This window comes from Crinia signifera, chromosome 4 (genome assembly GCF_055691185.1).
Source record: "Crinia signifera chromosome 4, ASM5569118v1, whole genome shotgun sequence".
Lineage (NCBI taxonomy): Eukaryota > Metazoa > Chordata > Amphibia > Anura > Myobatrachidae > Crinia > Crinia signifera.
Window position 1 is genome coordinate 217,818,797 of NC_139220.1, and position 17,540 is coordinate 217,836,336.

A 17,540-nucleotide genomic window follows, 5' to 3' on the forward strand; every position below is an offset into this window, starting at 1 on the left:
AGCACTGCAGAATAATAATATACAATTCCAAAAAAGCATTCAATGTTGCTGGGTGATTAGATCATACAACCCACCAAGAAACTTTGCAATCTGGTGGACCATTTTACTACAGATAGTACCTGTCCTTGTGTATCAATGTCTGTTTCCCTATAGACTGTATTTTGTACTAATGTCCAATGCCAGAAGATTCTCAGGAGTAGATCTCTAGTCTAAATACTGCATTCCTCCTGCACCTGGGCTATGATTTGCCAAGAGTGGCATCAACTTTCCTAGCAATTCCATTGTGAATAAGCACATCATTGTCAGCTGTTTATATGCAATTGTAATCTTAAGGTGCCCACACACGCACCGATCCCGGCGGTGCGATGCTATACGATAGGGTGCGCGCTCCCGCGGCACCCCATCGCACAGTACAAAAAGTATGTGCTGCACATACTTTTTGTACTAGCTTTTTCTAGCATAGCATTGCATTGTATGCACATCGTATGCACAAGGCATACGATGCGATGCTATGTGTGCTAGTTAAGCCCACAACGCACGCCGGGATCGGTGCGTGTGTGGGCACCTTTAGTCCTCGCTTTTTGACAAATAAAAGACCAACACTCACTTGAGCCTGTATAACATGGGTCTGACATAGGTAATCAAAAGTCACCCAACTGGTCTGTTTATAGAAACAATAACACTCTCAAGTAGAGATGTGCCCTCATACATCTCTGCTGTGGCCACACCAAACCACCACTCTTGGCACTGTACTGAGAAACTCTGCTAGCAATGGGCACTTTTTTGTGTCTTTTTTTGAAAAAAATATTTAAGACTGACACATCAGGAGACTGTGCTGATTAATTTGATATGCAACACTCATGTGTATGTGTGTGTGTGTGTGTGTGTGTGTGTGTGTGTGTGTGTATCTTGTTGCTTGTGGTTTTTAAGTAAGCTGAACCAATGCAGTAAATCACACAGACAATAGAGATCTAGGGAGGTGATTCAAATAAGAGAGGTGCTAAGTCTGCATAGCATTAGTATTCATTCTATCACCCGCTATCTTTGAAAACCCATGCAGTTCCTCTTCCCTGCCTGGGGTGTCACTGTCTGCTGTGGTGTTTCTAGCACAGGTCTGGTTTGCATATCAATGCTGATATACAGACTACACTATGCTAGAAGCACTACAGCAGACAGTGACACCCCAGGCAGGGAAGAGGAACTGCATGGGTTTTCAAAGATAGCGGGTGCTAGAATGAACACTAAAGCATTGAACTTCTCCATCAGCATTCATTAATCCTAATGTATTTCCCATTATTAAATAACTTCTGACTGCTGAATCATCTTCAGCTAGTGTAGAAATCCTTTTTACTTCTTTTGGTTTAGTTCATTGATAGCTTTTAAACAGACAGGGATCTGAAAAGGCATCGAAACTAGTGTTTTATTCAAAATGTTTAATGCCACTGACATATCCAGTGCTAATGCTTAATTCCTTCACTTTTGTGTGCATTTCTCTGAAAATCACTTTTGCATTTTTTAACTGTATTTAGTCTAAAATTGGTTTTATTGAAAGTTTCAAATAAATCATATCAAAGCCTAACTTTGGATTGTTAGGGGTGAATTTACTAACATGGGAATTTTATTGCAAATGGGATGTTACCCATAGCATCCAATCAGATTTTACTTCTTATTTATTTAGTACCTTCTAAAAGATAATAGATAGAATCTGATTGGTTGCTATGGGCAACATTCCATCTTCAATAGAACTTCTATTTTAGTAAATGTACCCCTCAATGTTAGAAAGAATAAACATATGGTTTCACAGTATTATTATAACAAACAGGATTACAGATTTTTTCTTTAAAATGTTAATGAAAAAAATTGGTTTAAACCAAAAAAAGGTTATTTTTTATGTTTTTTCCAACACTGCTAAGAGGAATGTCCAGAATGTACAAGATCCCATCTGTTGACATTTAGCTGTTGGATCCTTTCCAGGCAGTCCTAAAGGGCTATACATAAACCTGCCAGCCTCCCCTTCACATTGCACAAGCGGTGGGGAATCGACGGGAGGCGGCGGAGAGCTTATACGGAACAGGACACGCCCCCTTCCGTCTGATGGTCGGTCCTGCCAGTTGGCGAGCAAGCATGAGAGGCGCTCCATCTTTAGATTTTAAGCTCCACTAGGTCAGGGACTGATGTGAATGTTTAAATATTCTTTGTACAGCACTGCAGAATATGTGTTCGCTATATAAATATCTGGTAATAAATAAAGGTTGATCATTTTAAATAATTTAAAACTCTACTTTATGTCTTAAAGTATAAATTTCTAGAGATGATTTAATCCTAAAATGTTACTTGAGTTGGGCATGCACACTACAATCATCTGGCCGAACACTATGTATATCCCAGTTGGAGGGTATGATATCCATGCTGTCTGCAGGGTGTCAGGCTTCCCAATAAAATATCTGTCAGTCTGGCAGTGTGTGACCAGCATTATATGGGTGGGGTCTGGATTCAGGCTGCTCGCTTGAATGTATTATGTGTGTCTGAGGGTATTGGTCAACAAAAGGAAGGTCTACATGAATTGGGTCGACCACTGAAGGTTGACATGGGTCAGTGTCGACATGGGGTTAGGTGAACAGGGACATTAGGTCAACACAAGCATTAGTTCGACATGGCCAAGGTCAACGGTCAAAAGGTCAACACAGTGGATACCATAACGTTGCACTAGTGGCTGGTAGGGCATTACATTCTGCCTGTTGTCACATGTCAGCTTAAAAAAAGTGAAAAACCCCATGTCGACCTTTTGACTGTTGACCTTGGCCATGTTGATCTAATTGTTTTGACCTAATGACCATGTTGACCATACCCCATGTCAACCTTGTGAGGTGTCGACCTTGACCGATGTCAACCTTCAGTGGTGGACCCAATGTACGTCGACCTTCCTCTTGTCGACCTAACGACTGTATATCCTCTGTTGCTACTCTTCTCACTCCCAGTATGTGCCTATTAGCAGGGAGTGTGCAGCAGCAAGAAAAGGGCATTTTTCTAAATTAGTACTGAGATAACATTTTCACTTTAATACCGCCTCTTACCTTTTAAACATAGACAAGGAGACAAAATGGTTTCCTGGTCTAGGTTAACCTGACACTAATTATTAATGAATCTTAAACACTGTGGTAGAATTGCTATATGTGAAAATCTGTGTCTGGTGGTATTTAAGTATCCCAATGTACTCCAATCCTTCCTGTAATGTATTAGATTTTTATTACTGAAAGCACTCTCATTCCTTTTGCAATTTTGAAGACATTTACTTGGTTTAAGTATGAATTTTTTAATGAACAAAAAGGGCAAATCTACATTTTGAGAGAATGAATCTGCATAGTGATATAATGTTCTTTTTATGGAGAAATAAACTATCCAAATAAGTCTTAGAAATCTACCCTTTGGGGCGTAAAACTAATTATCATGATTATGGATAATTAGAACAGTGACATAGGCCCTTATTCTGGTTGGAGCGTCCGGGCCGTACGCGTACGTCCCGGTTTTTTTTTCGATCTGCGCATGTGCAGATACGCTAATGCGCCGGCGCGAACACTCCACAACGCTTACGGCCGGTGTCACAACGTGCGAAAAAACCTGTACGCGAGCGTACGGGTAATGGGGCGGCATAGGGCGTGTTGATGGGAGCGGCCGAAATAATGAGGGAAAATGGGCGTAAATATGGGCGTACACGGGGGTGTGCACCCAAAATGAGCGGTGCTACTACCGCACGATCGACTAAGGCACTGTTCGTTTCGGACACCAAACAGGCGGCCGCCAACCGCCAGCTAAAACCACCCCTACAGATACCGCTTGCCAGCGTGCGCCTGAGTTGGCTAATTAACGCTGATTACTACTCAAACACATACACCTGAATGTAATAAGCAATGCTGCAGTCTATTAACTCCAAACCATGATTTCACTGCCTGCAAGCCACACATGCAGCACGCAAACACATTGGAAGCTTATGTTTCTATACTTCTCCACATTTAAAGGTTTGTTTAATTTAAGGTAAGAATCTTTTTATACGCTAAGGTAGGTATTTGATAAACAGACACATTCACTACCTGCTTTCATAGACTTTACGCAGTAGCACACTCAATCTACACAAGTCGACATGTGTCAACGTGTTCACTCTAATACTAACATAGGTTTTGTATTTAGGATACAATAACATAAACCACATCTAACACCTACAAAGGATGTTTCAGCAATGTTTTAAGCCCATGACCACTATTTTCCACACAATCTTTGTATAGTACCCAAAATTATGACCTGTACCACTATCTCATCTGCTAGGATTTGGATTTCACTACACTCTGGATGTAAGATGCCACCAATCACATTATTGCACTCTCATCTCTCTAACAAAGGATTCCTACATCTGCTTATGACACTGTCAAATCATATATATTTTAAAAGTTATGCATGTTTGTTCACAAGCTAATTTATCATGTTTGGCCCATTCACACATCTTTTTTTTAGGGAGGACACATATGCATTCCAACACAAATGTACCTTTTCACCCTTGTTTGTCTGCCTCACCCACTCCATGAGGAAAGCATTGTTCTGGACCTGCTTTTACCTACTACTGTAGGAGCTACCTCACCTGCACACAAACTGCTTTCTCACCTATTAAGTTGCTCTGCACATGTGCTGACACAAACTAATTAGCAGGGAAAAGTTGGATAGGAACATGGGAATGGCCATGGAGAGGGTTACACATGGGAAACTTCCACCACACTTCCACAAATGTTCAAAAATACCCTGGTCAGTAAGTACACATAAATCTAGTATTTGTTTCACACAAGAAATTACACATACCACAATTTTGTTTTAATTTGTAAAATAAATTTATTTGCTGTTCAGCATCACAGCTTGACACTTTAATGTGACAAATCAAATAAACAAATAAAATAGACACACAAATAATAAAACAGCCAGAACAAGAGGTTGCATATCTCCAAACATGTGTTACCCTGCAAATGCAATGGTGAAATAAATGGGGACACCAGAATACGTACTGCAACAACCAGGGTGAATACTAAGCAAGATACACACCACCAAAAAAAAAAATCCTGCATTTGTAGAGGTCAAAATACGAACTTTCATGCCCATGGCACGCAAATGGATCGATGGGCAACTCAGGAAGCGGATGTCCAGTGCAATTTAAACCTTTGGCCTCCAACCACAGAGGAAGTGAACCAGGTCTCATTTGGGCCCTTTTTTGCCCCTTTTAGATGGGGCCTTGGGGACAGGGGCCTTTGGCTCAGCTGGCTTTCGGCGTCTTCCCCTAGTCGACACAGGAGGGTCAGCCGAGGTGGAAGGTTGGGGAGCAGCTTGGGGTGGGGCAGCAGATGGGGGATTGTCCCTTAGGGACCTGGCGGTGGACAGCTGCTCCGCCATAAGTTCATTCTGGCGGCTGAGGTGTTGGCCAATGCTTAGCATGCCAGCCGCCAGAGTTTCATTAATGCGGTTCAACGCCTCAACCTGCAGCTGGTTTGTGGCCTTCCACTCCGCCAGAAAATCCGCCACCTGCTGCTGACGGATCGCAGCATCCACCCCTTGCTGCTCGATCCTGTCCAGCGTCACCAACAGGCTCTCACTCAATGTCTCCTGTGGCTGGGGCTGGGGGCGACGTCTTGGTGGAGGCTGGACCACCTGCTCCACCTGTGGCTCTGCAGAGGAAGATGCTGCCGGTACATCCTGACTTTCTGCTTCTGCTAGGATAAGAATTGAAAACAATGTCACCATCACATACGCAATAAAAAATATCTTTCTAAATACAATGCATTACTGTGACTTACCATCAAAAGCAGCAGCAAAGACCTCCGCCGGGAGCTCACTGTCCATATTGGAGATCCCCCTGATCTCCCCCACATCGATGACATCACAGGAGTCCAGCTCCAGGGGGGTATACTCCAAATGGTCAGGCATAGGACCGCTCCCGGTGGACATGCTGTGGTTGTACCGGTCAGTCATCTTCCTCTTCAGGGCACTTTTGAAGTCAGTCCACCTACAAGTTTAAAAATACAAATATCACCATGAGATATGTGCACCACTGTGCTACGTGTAGGGTTACCACCTAGTCCCTTTAATTCCGGACACATGTTACTTACACAGGTTCTGTGGCAGTTTAAAATTAGGTGAAGTGGAGTATTGAAGTCAGCCAGCCACAGAACCTGTGTAATTAATATGTGTCCGGAATTAAAGGGACTAGGTGGTACCCCTAGCTACGTGACATTTCCTAGTGTGGGTGATCTTATGTTTTTTTGCCATGTGTGGCCAAATAATTCTTTGATGGACAAAACCATGTGCACTGCAGGTGAGGCAGGTGTAAAACCCCACCCAAATCGGATTATCTCTGCACAAGTAACACCTGCCTCACCTGCAGTGCACATGGTTTTGTCCATCTAAGAAATATTTGGGCAGAAAGAGTGAACTAGAATAAGGGCCTCAGTTCCTGCTGGAGACTGCTGAAAAATTGCCCTGACAAACACACTAACCTTTTCTTCACCGCGTCCCAAGTTCTGACCACTGGTGACACCTGGTTCACTTCCTCTGTGATCTTGTCCCAAAGGTTTCTCCTGGCACTGGCACCCGGCTTCCTGGTTGCCAATTCAATCCATTCGCGTGCCCTGGGCACTAGAATTCGCATTTCGGCCTCTACAAATGCAGGGTTTCTCCTTCTGGTGGTGGTATCCTGCTCAGTTATCACCCTAGATGTTGCAGCACGTTTTCTGGTGGCCCCAGCTCTCTCACCATGCACCTGCTGGGTCACACCTGTTTGGAGAGATGCAACCTCTTGTTCTGGCTGGTTGCTTGGCCCTTGTGGAGCTGGTGGAGGTTCACCAGGGCCTGTTACTGAGGGGCCCGCTTGATCTTGCAGGCGACTCCTCTCTTGGGCCCTCCTTCTCCGCTCCTGTTCCCTCTTCTGTAATGCTTCAAGCAGGGATTCGGCTTGTGCTCTCTGCAGAGCGTCCTCTGCTGCTGAATCGTCAGAGTCAGACATGTTTGCAGCAATTGTGGGCTGCATCTGACTGAATATTTATATGTTAATCTCCCGCCACGAACAAGGGGGCGTATATTTTTCCCCGCAAGGTAGATGCAAATTTACGCCGATATTTCCCGCCGATAATTGCCGCTTAAATTACGCAGGTCTCAATGCACCTGATCAATCACCCGTATATGTATATACACAGGTTGTGGAGCATTGTGGGCTACATCGTGAAATGTGTGCACCTGTCATTCCAATGATGAGTGTTGTCAGCTGGTATCTGTTGGAGTTCGTGTATGCTTTGTGAGTCACATTTCAAAACATCACGTTATAATGCTTTCCTTACATATGTAATGTGTATGAAATTGTCATACAGCAACATGTTGCATTGTGGCCCTTTAGGCAGCGTAGTTATAAGTAGAGGGTTGCGTGTATTATTTTCCGCCTACTGTATATATAGTACTCCTCTCCATGCATATCGGTGTATCGTGCCCCCTTTAAGCAGCGTAGTTATAAGTAGAGGGTTGCGTTTATTATTTTCCGCCTACTGTATATACAGTACTCCTCTCCATGCATATCGGTGTATCGTGCCCCCTTTAAGCAGCGTAGTTATAAGTAGAGGGTTGCGTTTATTATTTTCCGCACACTGTAAATACAGTACTTCTCTCTTCATTGAATGCATGCTGTTGGTTGTGGTGTGTGTATATCGGAACGGTCCGCGTAAGTTTCTATTCGCATCCAGTTTGTTAATGTAAGAGGGATTAATAAAGTTAATACCAAACAAACAATTTTTTCGACCAATCAGCAAGCACCAAAAGTGATATATGTACCTGCAATTAATAACTGCGCCATTGCCAATATGACTTGTCCAAGAGCTAGGCCCTTTTCCACGTCAGAGCTTTTGGCCCTGGTGGAAGTGATGGACCGTCACCTGGGGCCCAGGGGCCCTTATGTCAGTAATGCCGACAAGCGGCGGGCGTATACTGCTGCCCGCCGCCTCATCTTCTCTACGACCGGCGTCCGCAGAAGCCTGGGGCAGGTTGAGCGGCGCTGGTCAGACCTGCGCCGGCGGCAGCCGGTTTTACTCAGCAGCCTTCGCCGCCATATTGCCCGATGTAAGTTTTGATTACTAGTATGTCAGCGTTTTTTAGCAATGTTTTGTGTACTTTTTATAAATATGTTCCTGAGTATGGGGGTGTATATGGGGGGTATATGGGTGTATATGGGTGTATATGGGGGGTATATGGGTGTATATGGGTGTATATGGGGGGTATATGGGTGTATATGGGTGTATATGGGTGTATATGGGTGTATATGGGGGGTATATGGGGGGTATATGGGTGTATAGGGGGTGTATAGGGGGGGGTTTAAGTAGTTGATCAGTTTTTGGGTGTAGGATATCAAATAGTTTGCATGATAAATGTCTGAAATTTCACAGCAATGATAATTTTGAAGGTTATGAGCATGACTAATGTGAATTTTTCTTTCCCCCTTTTTTATGAAACCCAATCTTCGATTTCTATGCCATCAACATGAACATTTCAGCACGGGCAAGGGCACGCATTGAAGCCCGGGAGCAGGCAGCCCGGGACCAGGCAGCCGAGGAGGAGGAGGAAGAAGAGGAAGAGGAGGAGGAGGAAGAGGAGGAGGAGGAGGAGGAGAAGAAAGAGGAGGAGGAAGAGGAGGAGGAGGAAGAGGAGGAGGAGGAAGAAGAGGAGGAGGAAGAAGAGGAGGAGGAACAAGAGGAGACCCAGGGTGCAGTTTGGACCCACACAATTTCCCCATCCCCTTCCCCCTCCACAACCCCCACCCCCTCCACAACCCCCCCCCCCACAACCCCCACCCCCTCCACAACCCCCACCCCCTCCACAACCCCCCCCCCCCTCCCCACCCCATTTCCAACCCCCCTACACCTCTCCACCACCCACCCCCAAACCTCTCCACTCCCCACTCACACCCACTACCTCGGGCCAAACTACAGGACCATCCACCTTGCTCCTGACCCCCCCAACCACTGCACAGCCAACCAACGGCAACCAGGATGGCTCAAGTAGCCGTAAGTAAATAATGTGTCTAATGTTGACCTACACATTTCTACACATAAACAATCACAACAACCACATATGTGTATCCAACATCAACATTAGTTGCAACATATCACTGCAGGCCGACCATGAGGTGTGTCCTGTCCTTCTCCAGGAACAAGGCTCCCCTTGGTGGTTTTTTTGAGTGTGGCCATGCCTCACCCCTTGAATAATTGACATAACAGTACATCCAATGAGATATCCGACATTAGTGGTGTGGTAGTTATGTGGCTCCAGGTGTTGGGTAACTCCAGTTCCCAGCATGATGTGCAACACAGGGCCGGATTATAATGGAGGCGCAAGGGGTCAGTGCCCCTGGGCCCCCCTCTAGCTAGGGGCCCCCTGTGGTTGTCATGTATTTTTTAAAAATAACATGTTTAAGTTATGTTTTTTTTTTTTTTTAGCTAAATGTTTTGTGCATGGGTGGGGTAGTGCTGCAGCTTGACCTATCTGCCAATGTGACAATGATTTATGGTGCTGAGCATCGGGAGCCAAGGCACACTGATTGCACAAGTGTGCAGTGCATTTCTGGGAGTTGACTAAGTCCCATGACACTTTGCACCAGAGGACAGAGGCTGAGAAGTTTGTGCTGAGCTCTGATTGGTGGAGCTCATTACATGCTTCTCAGGTCCATGGAGAACAGCAGCAGCAGCAGCTTAGTCATAGGAGGGTTTTTAATCAGAGGCAGCACTAGGACTGTGAGGTCTCCTCCAGAGTAAGGGGCAGAGGGACAAACACAGGCTTTTCATGTGGTGTGTGTATATATATATATATATATATATATGGGGTCTATTATTATTCCGAGTGCCGCCAACCCCCTGTCTATATATATATATATATATATATATAGGGGAATAGAAGAAATGCGCTTCATGGTGCAGTATGTACGAATGAACACACTTTAATATTTTGGAGGTCCACAGATATACACACAGGGACCCGTACCAAAAGTTAAAACGCTGTGGGCTGGATACCACAAGGAATACACAATAAAACCAAAGGCAAGACTGCTCACGGTGCGCCGGGGGTCATCAGCCGATTCTCCAGACGCCGGACAGCTGGAGTGCTGCACGGCAGCGGGGATCAGGTAGATGGATGTTTACACCGGTCCTCGTGTCAGCCAATCGAGCGTAGTAGGCCACGCCCTGACGCGTTTCGTCGTAAGAGGGCCCTCTGACGAAGTCTTACGACGAAACGCGTCAGGGCGTGGCCTACTACGCTCGATTGGCTGACACGAGGACCGGTGTAAACATCCATCTACCTGATCCCCGCTGCCGTGCAGCACTCCAGCTGTCCGGCGTCTGGAGAATCGGCTGATGACCCCCGGCGCACCGTGAGCAGTCTTGCCTTTGGTTTTATTGTGTATTCCTTGTGGTATCCAGCCCACAGCGTTTTAACTTTTGGTACGGGTCCCTGTGTGTATATCTGTGGACCTCCAAAATATTAAAGTGTGTTCATTCGTACATACTGCACCATGAAGCGCATTTCTTCTATTCCCCTATAGATTGTCCTTCCTCTGTGGATTCCAGAGGCATTTGGAAGATTTTGCTGCAGGTTCCTTGTTTTGAACTTTGGTGCTGGCTACACCTGTGTGACACTCAGGTTGTCCCTCTGGACTGGAATTGGTGTACCAGTTTGAGCGCACATTTTTACTACCTTGTTCTATATATATATATATATATATATATATATATATATATCCCCTGCAGGTAACCATTGACCAAGTTTATTCTGCCTTTACTCTATGTTTTGACAGTATAATATTCGCCCATGCAGTGTGCGGCCAGTAATGACAAGTGCAAGGGGGCCCCCCGCTCTAAAGTACCCCGGGCCCCCCAAAGGCTTAATCTGCCACTGGTGCAACTTAAATGTAGAGATTGTTTTGGTAATAGTGTGTGAGGCCATGCGGATGCATGCTTTACAAACATAGCTGTAGGCCTATAATTTGTACAGCAATGTCCTAAATTTAAAATAGTAAGGAGTGCTTAAGCCACAACAATGTCATAACCCTTAAATAGCACAGGCTAATTGTGAGGTTAGAGGAGAGTCCCCCAAAACCAAAGTACCAATTGGGATACAGCATACATTCATTGATGAAGGAGTAATTGAATTAATGTTATTTACTATGTACAGTATGTGTGTGTTAACATATTTTTTTTTAGTACTGTGTTTACAGCAGACCCATCTTCAATGTAGTTTCTAAATGTATGTGGCCTTCACACATAACTCTGAACTTTTTATTATGTACAAATACAACAAACATTTGTGTATATTAATTTTTTGTTTTATCCCTTCATTACAGACACTGAACAGCAGCAGGAGGAGGTGGCCGCAATAATGCGGGAAATAATGCTCACCCTGGTGTACCTGCAGCTACTTTTTGGGCTTCTGGAGGCCCGCCTTTAATTTTTTATTTATCCCCCCCCCCCTTTTTTTTTTTGTATCCAATAAAAGTTTGATTACAGTTCGAAATTGCCTGTGTTTTTAATAATAAATATGTTAGAGGGCGTGTAAGGGTAGGTACATACAGATGTGTACTGTAAGTTATACTTGTAATTTGAGGTGAGGGGTAATGATTGATGTGTGAATGTGTGTGTTTTTGAGTAAAATAACACAGTGAAAATGCATGAATGTTTAATGTTGTTCGATTAAAACATCACACATAACATCAGGGTAGGTATACATGTTACACATTTTGGACAAAGTAATTACGTACATAATTTAGTACATATACAGAAACACCAACATAACTTGATTTAAAAGTAACAGCAATATGGGGACACATAGATAGTGATTAAAATGCCACATTAGAACATAACAAATATACATGTAATGTGGGTTAAAATGTAGTTTTATTAGGTCTTTATTAAGGTAGACAATTGAGTTAATAGAAAACAATAAGTGAATAACAAATAGATTAATTAATCAATTGTCAGATTAGTAGTTGAGAGGCAAGATTTGCAGGTCCATATATGTGAAGGGTATGCCAGCGTGCACGGACGTACGCTCACTCTCACGAGCGGTGACATAAGCTGAGTTTTCCATTGAAAACAATAGGGACCCGTCCGTGCAAACTGGCGTACGCTCAGATCTCCGCAAGAAGGCGGTGGGGAGACGGAGGAAAGACGGCCGTAGACGGCGCCGTACGCTCAGTTGTACGCCTGTTGTCGGAGTGCAAGGGCTGGCCCGTCCGCGTACGTTGCCGTACGCTCATTTGTACGGCACTCCCCTTCTACGGTATTTCTGGCCGTACGTAAGCGGCTGATTTGTGGGTGGACTTAACCCTAACGGCCGCGTACGGCTAGCGTGCGGTAATGGCGAACGTACGCACGTTTGGCCGCACCGATCAGAATAACCTCCATAGTCCTTTGCTCCCTGCAATATTTTTGTACATAAAATACTTCACCTCCTGTATGGTTTTACAGAAACCGCATATAATAAATCGGATACCATTGCCAGTTTTGGTATCTAGCTTTTTATCAGTAACTTACATTGTTGCCAGTCAGATTACTTCATTGCTACTAACAGTAGCAAGCTATGATTGTCAGAAAGAGCTGCTCTGCTGTGACGCAGGTAAGCATTGGACGGAGTTGGTGATAGAAAGAGCTTTTGGCATTCAGAAACCTCTGTTTCACTGTCTGGATAGATAGGCTGTTTTTTGTTTTTGTATTTTTGTTTTCTTTTAGCTGTATGGACCCTTAAAAGGTGACTAACATTGTGTTCTGCTGCTGGTTCTTCATAACATGTGTTTGCAACAACATCTGCCACATGTCTATAAAGAAGTCAGTCAGCAAGTAGTCAAGTTAGTACCATCTGGCAACAGTTGAAGTACAGAATTAAGGAGGCAGCAGGTAAGGTAGCAAACCATTAACAATCACATCTAGTCTAGTGTTGATACTGACACAACAAATTAGGTAATAAATATGTTATGAGCTCAAAAATATAATCATACATATGTGGTATATTCTACTATTAATGTTAGGCATACACTAACAGCTATTTTTAGATTTGTTTGAAAGGTTGTCCATAACAACCTAATTTTAGTATATATATCATTGTACTGTTTCTGCTGTCCATCCAGGGCTTCCACAGCATCTTTAGTCTTCAGGAGATCTTCACAGCTCCTCAACTACCATCGGACTGCCTCTTCTCCTTTGCACAGGCTAATATTAGCCAATGCCAGGGGCTGGGTGATGATGTAGCTCACCATGATCATTTTAGATTTTCAAAAAGCAGGCAACATTCTTTAAGATTCACGTTGGCCATGGCAAGCCAATCATTGCCCCGCACCCCTTGCATCAGCAAAGAGTAAGAGACTGTGCCTCAAGTGCCTAATGGGAAATCCGACACTGCTTGTGACCACACTATAGGGATTCTACTCCTACCAGCAAGATAAGGAGCTCGAGGACACAGGCGTTGCGAGCTGTCCAATATTTTGCTTGGTGGCCTTGATAACATCAAATATACATGTATGTGGCGCTGAGGTGGCTTGATTGCAGATAATAGTAATACAGACAACATAACAACAAGTACACCTTTGTATTTTTAGACCCTTCAATAAACACACATTGTCAAATAAATTAGCAGCAACTTCACATCCACAACATGGGGATGAGCAGATTTCAAGACAGAGGTGTTTCCAGACTTCTGCTGGATAATAAATGTTTAAAAAAATAAAGAAATTAAGATATATTATATGTTACAGTACATCCTTTGCCGAGATCATATATGATTCTAGTAAGCTTAAAACAAGTAAGGCAGACATACACAATCTTATCCCTGATTCACAAATATTGTGAAACTAAAAGTCCCAGCATGTCCATCTAAAATCTTGGTTTGAGGCTGTGACATGACACTCCCACGTCTGACCCTGTCGGGATCCCGGACATGGGGTCCCGACAGTCGGGATCCCGACAGGCATTTACCCAACGTCGGGATCCCGACTGTCAAAACACCGACAGCCGGGTTCCCGACAGCTGTTGGCTAATTTCCCTTGTGGTCCTCCACGACCCACATAGAGGAAGAATAGAATAGGTGGCTCGCATAGCGAGCCACCGTGCCCGCAGCGAGGTGCGCTCACCATGCTGTCTGGGTCCGGCCAGTCGGGATCCCGACGTCGGCCTAATGACTTTCGGGATCCCGACTGTCGGACCCCTGTACCACACCCCCTGACAGGTCCTGTCTCCTCCCTTCCTCCATCTTACTTCTCAGGGGGATGTCCATTCACCACTCTGTCATAAGCTCACCTAGGCTGTGTCTCCAGCTCCTGTGTCTTGCTCTAGTCACTGGTAACAATTGACTGGCTCTAGTGCCACCTCTGTATGGGTATAACTAGTGCCCTGAGGCGGTGCCAGGCCTGCGCAGCTCCCTTTACATCCGCTCCCCTCAGGAGACTCCTGTAACTGCCCTAACTGTTCCCCTCAGCCAACTGCAGCTGGTTCTAGCAGCTTCTATCATGTGACCTGCTGCTGGCTCACAGAAGCCTATATCAGCTACTGTATATACATTCAATTCTATAAATATCTTTAATGACTCCGGTGGGGTGCCACAAGAGTGCTAGACACGCCTCTTGGGTTGAGTGGGAAATACCTGATAGGCAGTGCTAGACACACCCCTCCAGTGGTACACCATACCCTCCAACATGACCCATTTCAATAGGTACAAAATGCTCTGTTCCTGGACCTACCTGCCAGTGGCAGTTACAGAGGTGGGGCTCCAGCACAGTCCAAAATTCAAAAGGGGAGGTCACATCAACTGTCAGTGAGTCCAGGACAGTGATGTTTGGGGTGGCATTAGGTGTGGCTCCCCTTTTTGAATATTGGACTGTGCTGCAGGCTCACATCTGCAACTGCTACTTGCAGGGAAGTCCAGGAACAGAGCATTTTGTACCTAATGGAATGGGTCATGTTGGAGGGTATGGTACACATAATAATAAAATGTGTTGGGCGTGCCTATGACTAAAGCCTTGTGGATATTGCATGTGAAAGGCATATCACATCCATGCAAACATACAGTAACATTTCTATGCATTTTTTACAGTAGCCACTGTATAAACCAAAATCTCGCCATGCAAGCTGCCCATAAGGCACACATGACTTAGCAATGGTAAATGAAAGTAAAAATAGATTATGTACAATTTAAAGAGTACCTTTCCCCCTTTACTTAATTGTTATGCTGACTTTGACCAGTAGTTACCTATTTGACCCAGTAGAGCCTTTATGTACAAGAGTCTTTTTGACAATACTGTAAATATCTAAAATGTAGGGTCCAAAATGACAGGGAGTTGCAGCAGCTGGATGTGAGGAAACCATATCACAGTGTTATTAGGAGGCTGTCCGTAGGACCAGCACTTAGGACTAATCTAAGGTTACTGTATGTACAATTGGTTGCTAGGCAATGTGTTCTTTACTTCACAGCACTGCCTGCACTTTTCAAAGAGGCTAACAATAAGTTGTCTGTAGGAGCCTTGCTTTCCTTTTCTTTTTAAATCTATAAATAAGTGTATACATTCATGTTGAAATACTGTATTAGAGAATATATCATTTGAATTGTGGTTTATTTTATATGTATTTACTCAAAATAATTTTATATACAGAACTCTGTATAACTGAAATGGAGAGATTCACGATTTTGGCAGACAAATGTATTAAATGGTTCTTTCAGCTCCAGCAAGGTGTTTTTTTTGGTTGTCGGGTTTGAGATTTTCACACATACTGGCCCCACTGTCAGCAGTTACAATGTGATCATTTTAAAACTGTTGACAGGCAACATGTCGAAATTGTCGACATGTGAAGTGAGAACATTGCCAGAATGTCAACATTAGGGATAGGCTGCAGGACAGGAGAGGGTTAAGCACTATGGGGTAATATTAGGGGTAAGGATTAGGGTTAGGAATAGAGTGAGTAAACTCATCCAAACGATTAAAGGAGATGTGGCAGCGCAGGCTGAATAATTACAATTACATGGGAACAAGAGAAGGTCTTGACGGCGCTGAACTTGTGTGTCCCACGAAATATGTGTTTCTCGTGATATGGAGGAAAAATATGTGTGAAAAACTGTGTTAGAATTTCTAGAAACAAAGGAGAAAGTGTTTTGCAGAAAAAACACTTAGTGGGGGATTCGTACCCAAACTCACTGATAAGGGGTGTGGAACAGGTGTATAAAGGTATCTTTTTATGGGTCCACCCGTGCAGATGATGATAGATGAAAATAACAACATGGTTGAATGGTGTCCAAAAGTGCATACCGTACTCACTGTATATACAGGAGCTTGACGCCTATAATGGTTTCTTTTGCTGACACAAAATATTGTGAGATATAGAATTACCAAAATAGGTGCCTACCATACTCACTGAGCATGTAGGTGGGATAAACACATAGCGTTTTCTTTAAATAAGGCCTGGTCCCTCAGATTCTCATCAACCTCATACCAGAGGTGTATATGCAAAGAGAGGAGGAGGAGGACCGGTCTCAGTAAAAGATTTTATTATTGGTACAACTGAAATGTGGCCAATTGGCCAATAGCCACAAACAGATAGTCCAATAAACACAGTAAAATAAGTAAAACAAAGTTAAAAGCACTCACTTTTCTGCCAACATGTTTCGGCGGTCACAGCCGCCTTTTTCAAGGTCCTTTTCAAGTTCACCTTGAAAAAGGTGTAATCACCAATTTTTAAAATAAGTGCAAGAAAATGTTTGTTTGCCATTCAAATTAAGTGCCTGCGATAGTACACAAACTTTTTTTTATGTTTTGAAACCTTGTTTTATTTAAATTAAAAAATATTTGTGTGTATTTCATGTGTTTGATGTGTTTTGTACAACACAAATGCAAAATACCGCAAGATAATTAATTAAACTATATAAATATTCCAAAATACGGAATAATCAGTTATCCAAAATTCTTCTGGTCCCGAGTGTTTTGGACAAAGGATACTCAACCAATATTTAAAAACCATTGCTTATGTCAAGTCAGAGAATAATCTCAGTTTCACAAAGAAATTAATTTGACAAAATTACACAAAATTGTTTCTATCATAGCCTTTGAATACAGGTGATTTTAGAATTAATTCTATTATAGCCTATGAATACAGGTGATTCTACACTGCTGATTTACACATGTTCCATATCCTCTTTTCAACCACCGCTGATGAAAGATGTAAATGTTCAAATTTTTTTCATAAATTAATCAATTGTCAGAGCTTCAGTTTTAACTTTTTTCTTGTATAATATTAAAACAATAATTGTCTTTTGGTGCTTAAAAATAGGAAATTAATTTTTCATATAATCTACATTCTATTATTAAAATATATATATTATTATGAACAAAAGGTGACCCTTTTAGTAAAAATGGACCGGGGATGTACTGTTATGGCAAGATTTCATAACAAAAGATTTAGAACAGCATCTTAAGACGGTTACAGCTATCACTGCCTTTTCCA